We start from the raw sequence: 10076 nt of genomic DNA, 5'->3' as shown, positions 1-10076 counted from the left end.
ATCTAGACAGAGATGATGATCGGATACACGTTTGAGCCCACAAGTTAATTAGTCATGTGATTAATATAAAATAATCAATACAATTTAAAAATTTAAATTGATAGATGAAATTTCAGGATATAATTATTATTATTATTTAACACATCTTTTCAAGTGAAAATAAATAATTTTTTTGAACTTGAAACTTACACAGGCTCATATTACATTGTGTTTATTTTTTATCAAATAAATAAGGATTGTAAATCGAATTTGTGATCATTTGGTCATCAAGACTTTGATACCATATCAAAAAATCAATTTAACTAAAAAAAACTTAAACTATTAAATAATATTTTTAAATATAATTTATATTATTTTTTCACAATTAAAAATTTTTAAATAGTAAACAAAACAAAAAAGTTGATTGTTTTTTATGTATTCTCCTAGCGGGGTCGCAGCGTTATAATGACAAGTCCACATGTGAATTCCAAATAAACAATCTTTCCGTGTTTGGTTTGATTCAACAAGTTAACAAAAAAATAAAAATAAAAAATTGATTGTTTTGATGCTAATACTTTGAATCAAATGATATGTACGTACTATAATTGTCTTAATTGTTTGACTTTAACACGTAATCTATTGCTTTATTGCATGGCAAATTCTGTTCCATCATTTGCATAATTTACCTAGCTCCCAAACCCAATGTATACTATTGTTCATATTTTGTTGCAAATATATATATATATATATATATATATATATATATATATATATATATATATATATATATATATATATTTCTTTCAATTTTTTTTTATTCTGTCACAAAGTTAATTGTTAAAAATATATGCAATAATCTTTCTTATTATTTCCAATTATATGGTAATTATAAAATTATAGATAATCATCAAACAACAAACTAGCAATATATATTACAAATATTATGTGAAGTTCATACTAGTTCTATTGTAACAGAATATATTCTTTTTCTACAAAATTAAGTGTTTATCTTGTTTTGGTTTCAAGATTAAGGATTTCTTTTTAATTTTATCCCTTTACGATCAAGTTTGTGTCTTTTATTAATGATTTTAGTTTCTATTATACTTTATTTTTTTTTTTTTTTGTGGTTTTGCTCTTTTGTTCTACGATATTATTATTATTATTATTATGTTTTAAGAGTTTTTGTACGTGATTTCTTAAAGATGTTACACGATTCACCTAATTTATGGCTTCCTTTTCTTCTAGTCAAAGAAAAAAATCATACAATAATTGTGAATGAATATTTCTAATTTCATCTTTTCAGCAAGATTTTATATTATAGGATTTGTTTTGATTTATATCCTATATAGAGTATTCATAAAATACTCCAATGTCAATATTATAAAAAAATGGATTATAGTTTAAAAGATATAACAAGAAGGACCAAAATAAAATTTCAGATTAAAAAGTGAACAAACTGTTCGGCCACTTCCAGTTCTTCTCTTATCAGTTGTTATTAGGCTTGTGTGCTTGGTGGCAGGACATAAACCACCGTGTAATTGGCGATTCAAGAAAGTTGTGTGGTTACTGCAAGTCGTATCCATGTTATTGCTGTACTTAAAGCTATAAGAAATTATCTGGGGAATACTAAGCGTTGATTTTCATGAACTTGTGGTGTGCTGCTTATAAAGAGAGCAAAAGTGTGACGTGTCACAACGTTTTAACCGTTTCCCCACATTTCGAGACAACTGATAAATACAACCTCTCCGCATTTGTTATTATTAATAATAATAATAATAATAATAAAAACATTTATAAAACATAGTTATGAAAATCAGCTGGGCCCAGCATGTGGAGAGAGGATTGGACAACTCAAATCTAAAAATGTCAGTGACCTTGCTAAACTCGAGAGGTTTTTTCTAGTAAACTTGAAACTTGAGTGATTCAGCGTAATCTGATTGAAATTTGATTTTTCTTTATTTATTTTAATTAAGCGGGTGAGTCAAATTTTTTTAAAAAAACATTTTTATTTTTTCAATAAACTCTAAAGTTATAAAATTAATTTATAAATACATAATATTACTTTTTTTTTTTTTTTACAATCTATATTCACATCAACTAATTCTTAAATTTTCAATATAGAATAACTATACTATATTTCATGTTTTATATTTTTATTTTGTAGTCTATATCTATATGAATTATTTTTTAACTTTTTGAAGTGGAATAATTATATTATACTTCATGTCTCATATTTTTTTTTATAGATTAAATTCATATAAATTTTTTTTTTTTACTTTTTAATGGGAAATAACTATACTCCTTATTTCATGTTTCACATTTTTTATTATAGTCTATATTTATATGGATTGTTTTTTAATTTTTTGATGTATAAATATAACTATACAACACTTCATGTTTCATATTTTTATAGTTTATTTTCATATTTATATTAGAATATAGAAACACAATCTTCTATTTATGGAATGTAAATATTTTCCTGTTTTGTAGCCGAAGGACTCTCCCTTCATACTTGTATAAATAATCAAATTATCAATGCAATACACAGGCAAATTATTTCAAAACTCTATCATGGTATCAGAGCAACCCTAGGTCATCTTCTACATCTAAACCCTAGCTGCCTCCCTTTTTTTTTTTTCTTTTCCAAACTACAATTATCACCCAACTCTGCTTCCCTCTCTATTAATCAAGCTCTGCCCAAAACATCCAGAAAGCCAACAATGACAGAAATCACAACAGACTCTACCACCTCAGCCACCTCACTCTCTTCTCCTCCCACAAAACTTCATCAATCTCATCCTGCTCTTACGGTGTCCAACATCACCACCTTTATCAAAGTCACCTTAGACATTGAAAAGGACCAATACATTACATGGTCTGAATTGTTCAAAATACATGCTAGAGCTTATCAAGTTATGGCTCATATCATCCCTGCCTCATCAGCAAAGAACACACAGATTCCTTCAATTCAAGACACGGACCCTGACCTTTGGTCCCGTGTTGATGCCATTGTTTTACAATGGATTTATAGTACAATCTCAGAAGACCTTCTCAATACAATTCTAGAACGCGATTCTACGGCTGAAACCGCATGGAACAGATTGAAAGACATATTCTCAGATAACAAAAATTCTAGGGCACTTTACCTGGAACAAGAATTTTCCAAAGTTCAAATGGAAAATTTCACCGATGCTTCTTCCTACTGTCAGCATCTCAAATCCCTCTCGGACCAATTGGCCAATGTGGGTGCCCCTGTGTCGAATGACCGACTGGTTCTTCAACTCCTCTCCGGCTTGACTGATGCGTATTCCAACATCGGATTGCAAATCTGCCATGGAGACTCTCTTCCCCTCTTTTACAAAGCCCGTTCCATGCTTGTGTTGGAGGAAACGACACGGATGAAAAAGGCTGCCCAATCTCCCCCCAACTCTGCCTTTTTTGTCTCTCCGGCTGCTAACTCCGGTGGACACTACACTGGAAACCCACAGCACCGCACAAACCCACACCACAGCAACCGCAGCTCCTTCAATCGCGGTGGCAGAGGAGGTGGCCATGGAGCTCGCGGTGGAAAGGGAAGAGGGAGAAGTGGTGGCCGTGGAAGCCAGTGGCATGGGCACACCACGGCATGGCAGCCGGGATATGCTCCGCAGCACCAGACCCCGCAGCACCAGACGGGAAACAATTATTATGGGCAGGAGAGACAGCAGCCCAATTATGGGCAGGCCCCTTGGGCTGGGCCGTGGCCTCAATGGGCCAGCCCACCATGCCCATACCCAACGGCTAGGCAGCCCACTCAACGCCAGCCCAGCATTCTTGGGTCTAGGCCTCAGCAAGCCCATATGGCAGCAGTCACATCATCGGCCCATTCCACACAGCAGGCCCATTCCTCCTATGCTCCAACTGACATCCAAGCGGCTATGCACATGCTCTCCATTGCTCCTCCTGATGCTCAATGGTATATGGACACCGAAGCGACATCTCACATGACTGCAAATGGGGGTAATCTCACATCTTATTTAAATATGAGCAATAATCGTAACATTACTGTCGGAAATGGTCATACTATTCCAATTATTGGTTATGGACATGCATTATTACCTGAATCCAAACATCCTTTCACTTTGAATAATGTCTTGCATGCCCCAAAATTGATCAAAAATCTTGTCTTTGTGAGAAAATTTACCATTGAAAATAATGCTTCTATCGAATTTGATCCGTTCGGTTTTTCTGTGAAGGATTTTCCAACGAGGATGCCTTTAATGAGATGTAACAGCTCGGGTGACCTCTATCCAGTTACAACAAGACCAACCATTGATTTTTCAGCACCATCTACTTTTACCGTTGTATCTCCTGATTTATGGCATAATCGTTTAGGGCATCCGGGAACTCCTGTTTTAAGTTCTCTTCGTAGAAACAATTTCATTATTTGCAATAAATTTCAGGACAATTTTTTTTGCAATTCATGTCTTCTTGGGAAACAAATTAAATTACCTTTCTATAATCTCTCTCATTCACCTCTTTACCATTTGATATTGTGCATAGTGATATTTGGTCATCACCTACCCTTAGTTCGGAAGGTCATCGGTACTATGTTTTATTTCTTGATGATTTTACGAATTTTCTATGGACTTCTCCAATTGCTAATAAATCTCAAGTGCACTCCATTTTTCTGGCTTTTCGTGCTCATATCAAAACACAATTTGAGAGAGATATTAAATGTTTCCAATGTGACAATGGTGGGGAATACGACAATAAATCTTTTCACCAATTTTGTCAATTACATGGCATGACTTTCCGTTTTTCTTGCCCACATACTTCTTCTCAAAATGGAAAAGCCGAAAGAAAAATTCGTACCATCAATAATGTTATCCGCACCATCCTTGCTCATGCATCTCTACCAGCGTCATTTTGGCATCATGCACTTCAAATGACCACCTATCTCCTCAACATACTACCCAACAAACAGCTTGCCTTTCAATCACCCACAAAAATTCTCTACCAAAAAGATCCATCCTACTCTCATCTTCGAGTCTTTGGATGCTTATGTTATCCTCTTATTCCGTCTACTTCTAGAAATAAATTGCAAGCTCGGTCAACACCATGTGCGTTTTTAGGGTACCCCTCTAACCATAGAGGATATAAATGTTATGATCTCTCCAGTCGTAAAATTCTTGTTTCCAGGCATGTAATTTTTGATGAGAATACATTCCCTTTCTCTACATTACATACTCCTTCATGTCCTACTTATGAATTTCTAGATGCAGGTCTCTTACCCTTTCTCCACTCACCTGCTCCACCAAATCATCCTCCTGGCCAACTTGCTGATCCACCACCCCAACCCTCGAGTCCTATTCAGGTATCACAACCACCACCCCCCAACCCCATCCCCGATTCTCCAAGCCAAGAGCTAGCCAGCATATCAAACACATCACCCCGAGCAAAATCCCCTACCACCACTGCTCCACCACAGACCCAAAGTCCACATCCACCAAAGGCACCAGCCCAACCCCCTCAAATTGTCCATTCTTTTCACTCTCCACAAATGACTACCAGATCCCAACATGGTATTGTTAAGCCCCGAAAGCTCTTTAACTTTCATACTTCGGCTGAAACATCCATTTCTCCTTTACCCACTAATCCCCTTAATGCATTACATGATCAAAATTGGAAAATGGCCATGAAAGACGAATACGATGCTCTTATTGAAAATAAGACGTGGGACTTAGTACCCCGTCCGTCTAATGCTAATATCATTCGAAGTTTATGGATTTTCAGGCATAAGAAGAAATTTGATGGTTCATTTGAGCGGTATAAAGCCCGTCTTGTGGGTGATGGTGCAGGTCAGCAAACGGGGATTGATTGTGGGGAGACATTTAGTCCGGTAGTCAAACCGGCAACCATTTGGACAATGTTGAGCATTGCTTTATCTAAATCTTGGTGTCTTCATCAGCTAGATGTCAAGAATGCCTTCTTGCATGGCAATCTCGACGAAACAGTTTATATGCATCAACCTCCAGGTTTCCGAAATTCAGAGCACCCAGATTATGTTTGTTTGCTAAAGAAATCTCTCTATGGGCTTAAGCAAGCCCCACGTGCTTGGTATCAACGGTTTGCTGATTATGTGGCCGTATTGGGGTTCTCTCACAGTATTTCAGATCACTAGCTATTCATTTATCGGCAGGGTAATGATATGGCGTATATCCTTCTATATGTGGATGACATTATTCTTGCTGCATCATCTACTACTCTTCGGCAAACTATCATATCGAAACTTGCCACTGAGTTTGCTATGAAAGATTTGGGTCTCATCAGCTATTTTCTAGGCATATCAGTTACACGATATTCCGGAGGACTATTTCTTTCACAAAAGAAATATGCAGAAGAAATCATTGAGCGAGCTAGTATGTCTTCTTCAAAACCATCTCCTACTCCGGTGGACACAAAAGCTAAACTCAGCATTTCTTCAGGAAATCCTTATCATGATCCGACTGAATATCGTAGTCTAGCTGGAGCACTATAGTATTTGACATTTACGCGGCCGGATATTTCCTACGCGGTTCAGCAGATATGTCTATTTATGCATGACCCTAGAACATAGCACATGTCGGCCTTAAAGCGCATCATTCGCTATATTCAGGGTACTCTAGATCTTGGTCTTCACCTGTATCCCTCATTAGATCATACTCTTATCTCGTACACCGACGCCGACTGGGGCGGATGTCCAGACACCAGACGGTCTACTTCTGGCTATTGTGTATACCTTGGAGATAATTTACTCTCGTGGTCTGCAAAAAGACAACCCATATTATCACGGTCTAGTGCTGAGGCCGAATACCGGGGAGTGGCTAATGTTGTTTCTGAATCGTGTTGGATCCGTAACCTACTTCTGGAGTTACATTGTCCCATTTCAAAAGCCACATTAGTATATTATGATAATGTCAGTGCGGTTTATCTTTCTGGCAACCCAGTCCAGCATCAACGCACTAAGCATATTGAGATGGATATTCATTTTGTGCGGGAAAAAGTCGCGCGTGGTAAAGTTCGTGTTCTACATGCCCCTTCACGTTATCAGATTGCTGACATCTTTACTAAGGGACTTCCGCAACAACTTTTTGATGATTTCCAGGATAGTCTCAACGTCCGGCAACCTCCCGTTTTGACTACGGGGGTGTATTAGAATATAGAAACACAATCTTCTATTTATGAAATGTAAATATTTTCCTGTTTTGTAGCCGAAGGACTCTCCCTTCATACTTGTATAAATCATCAAATTATCAATGCAATACACAAGCAAATTATTCCAAAACTCTATCAATTTATTGTTTCAAAATTTTTTCTTATGGAATATTGTAAACTTTAAACATAATTTTATTTTTTATTTTTTATTTTTTAAGTTAATCCAAGTCAACTTCTCTTCTCCTATAAGGTAAACTCTCATGTTAGGTATAATAAAGATCACCTTTTACTATTTGGGATATTGTCCATACAAGACAAGAATTGTAGTTGTTTATTATAATTTGATTTGAATTTAGATTTTATAACGATTAAGGAGTGCAATATGATTGTTACTGGAAATTGAATAATTTAAGTTTTTGATTTAAATATAATTTTTAAATAAAAAAATGTTGAAATTTAATTAATAATTAAAAACATGTCCTTTTTAACAATGCTATTTTAATAAAAAACAATTCATCCAATAATAAATCACATCAAAACAATCCAATAATAAACTCTTCTTAAACGTGTTTCATGCTGTAGCAATAATCTCGTCCAGGTACATGCAATAAAAAGGACCGACTGAAACATCATAGAAACGAGAATTTCTTCTATGATGTTGATCTCTAGGAAAACTCCGAGTGAAGAAGATAATCCAACATGGACAAATCTTTTCATAAAAAATCTAGACAGAGATGATGATCTGATACACGTTTGATCCCACAAGAATATTCATGTCCACAAGTTAATTAGCTATGTGATTATAACTTTTAAACGATAATTTTTGGGTTAAATCAATAATAAAATACAATGACATGATAAAAAAAAACAATTTTTTTTAAAAAAACTAAAATGCGACAACAAAAACAAAAAAAAATAAAGAAATTAAATACCTGAGATTATTTATTTTAAATAGTTAACAAAACAAAAAAAATGATTGTTCTTGATGTACACTCCTCGCGGGGTCACGGCGTTACAATGACCTTTCCTGAACATATTCAAGCAAAAATATTAAAGTTCACATGTGAATTCCAAATGGACAATCTTTTCGTGTTTGGTTTGAATCGACAAGTTAATAATAATAAAAAAATTGATCATTTTGATGCTAATACTTTGAATCACATTTTCTCATTTCAAGGTACATGACATGTACTTTTATTTTCTTAATTAATTGCTGGAGTATTTTAAGAGGGCATTTGTTAATGAGATTATGTCTGTGTTTTAAACAAAACACAGATATAACCCGTTTGATAAAGAAAAAAAATAATTTATTATTTATGAATCTCACATTATTTTTGTGTTCAAAACATATGAAAAAAAAAAAGCATATGAATGCTGCTTCCTGTGCATTTCATGTTAATTAACTAGCATGAACAGTGGATAGCCATGCTCCACTGTTCATGCTAATTAATTAACTAGTATAAATAGTGGAGCATGGTTATCTAGTGTTTTTGCTAATTAATCCATTAGGTTCTTTTATTTGTTCAAAAAAGAAACGAAAGAAAAGAAAACATTAGCATGCTACACTGTTCACATGAACAGTGTAGCCAGCTACATTGTTCTGGTCAGATCGGTTCCGGCCGGACTGGTCCAAAGCTCAAAATGCATTGAATTAAGTCCGACCTAGTAAAATAAAAAATAAAAATTATTTTTTATTTTTTAATTGTATTTTATTCAAAAAACTAGTGTTTAACATTATTAAATGACACTATATAAATTAGACAAAGATCATTTGACGACGTAATATTTGCAGAATTTAATCGCAATCCCAATTTTATTCTTGATTATATTTTACCTAATGTTGTTGTATGCTTAAGAAACAAAAAAAAACTGTAGTCCTTGTCGGATGCATTTTATACGTGATGGAATTGTAGATAGTTTAATGCAACAATAAAAATATTTTATATAAAGTATTATTTATTTCATAATGTAATAACAATAGTTAAATCTACAATATTTAAATTAAAAACCATCAATATTAATAATAATTTTTTAAAATTATTTTATAACCTTAATTTCAAAAGTATTATTAACCAAACACATTAAACTACTTTTTGTTCAACCTCAATTTCAACCACAGTTTTAACCAAACAAATATTTTTTCAAACCAATCTCAACTAAAAATACTTTTTATAAAACAACTTTTTTTAAACCACAATCACAACAGCAACCGCAATACCAAACACACCTAATCTATTGCTTTATTACATGGCAAATTTTGTTCCATCATTTGCATAATTTACTTAGCTCCCAAACCCAATGTATACTATTGTTCATATTTTGTTGCAAATATATGTATATTTATTTCTTTCAATTTTTTTTATTCTGCTACAAAGTTAATTATTAAAAATATATGCAATAATCTTTCTTATTATTTCCAATTATATGGTAATTATAACATTATAGATAATCATCAAACAACAAACTAGCAATATATATTACAAATATTATGTGAAGTTCATACCTAGTTCTCTTGTAACAGAATATATTCTTTTTCTACAAAATTAAGTGTTTATCTTGTTTTGGTTTCAAGATTGAGGATTTCTTTTTAATTTTATCCCTTTATGATCAAGTTTGTGTCTCTTGTTAGTGATTTTAGTTTCTATTATACTTTAATTTTTTTTTGTGTGTGGTTTTGCTCTTTTGTTCTACGATGATATTATTATTATTTTTTAAGAGTTTTGTACGTGATTTCTTAAAGATGTTACACGATTCATCTAATTTATGGTTTCTTTTCCTTCTGGCCAAAGAAAAAAATTATACAATACATTGTTAATGAATATTTCTAATTTCATCTTTTCGGCAGGATTTTATATTATAGGATTTGTTTTGATTTATATCCTATATAGAGTATTCATAAAATACTCCAATGTCAATATTAT

At 33.4% G+C, this 10076-nt stretch overlaps 1 pseudogene; it reads left to right on the top strand.

Annotated features, from left to right (window-relative positions):
• The first annotated feature begins 2699 nt into the window (after positions 1–2699).
• On the top strand, positions 2700–7156 carry LOC140956147 (uncharacterized; annotated as a pseudogene).
• The last annotated feature ends 2920 nt before the right edge of the window (positions 7157–10076 follow it).

The sequence above is a fragment of the Populus alba genome, chromosome 11 (assembly GCF_005239225.2).
Source record: "Populus alba chromosome 11, ASM523922v2, whole genome shotgun sequence".
Classification (NCBI taxonomy): domain Eukaryota; kingdom Viridiplantae; phylum Streptophyta; class Magnoliopsida; order Malpighiales; family Salicaceae; genus Populus; species Populus alba.
This window is presented reverse-complemented; position numbering and strand designations above follow the sequence as displayed.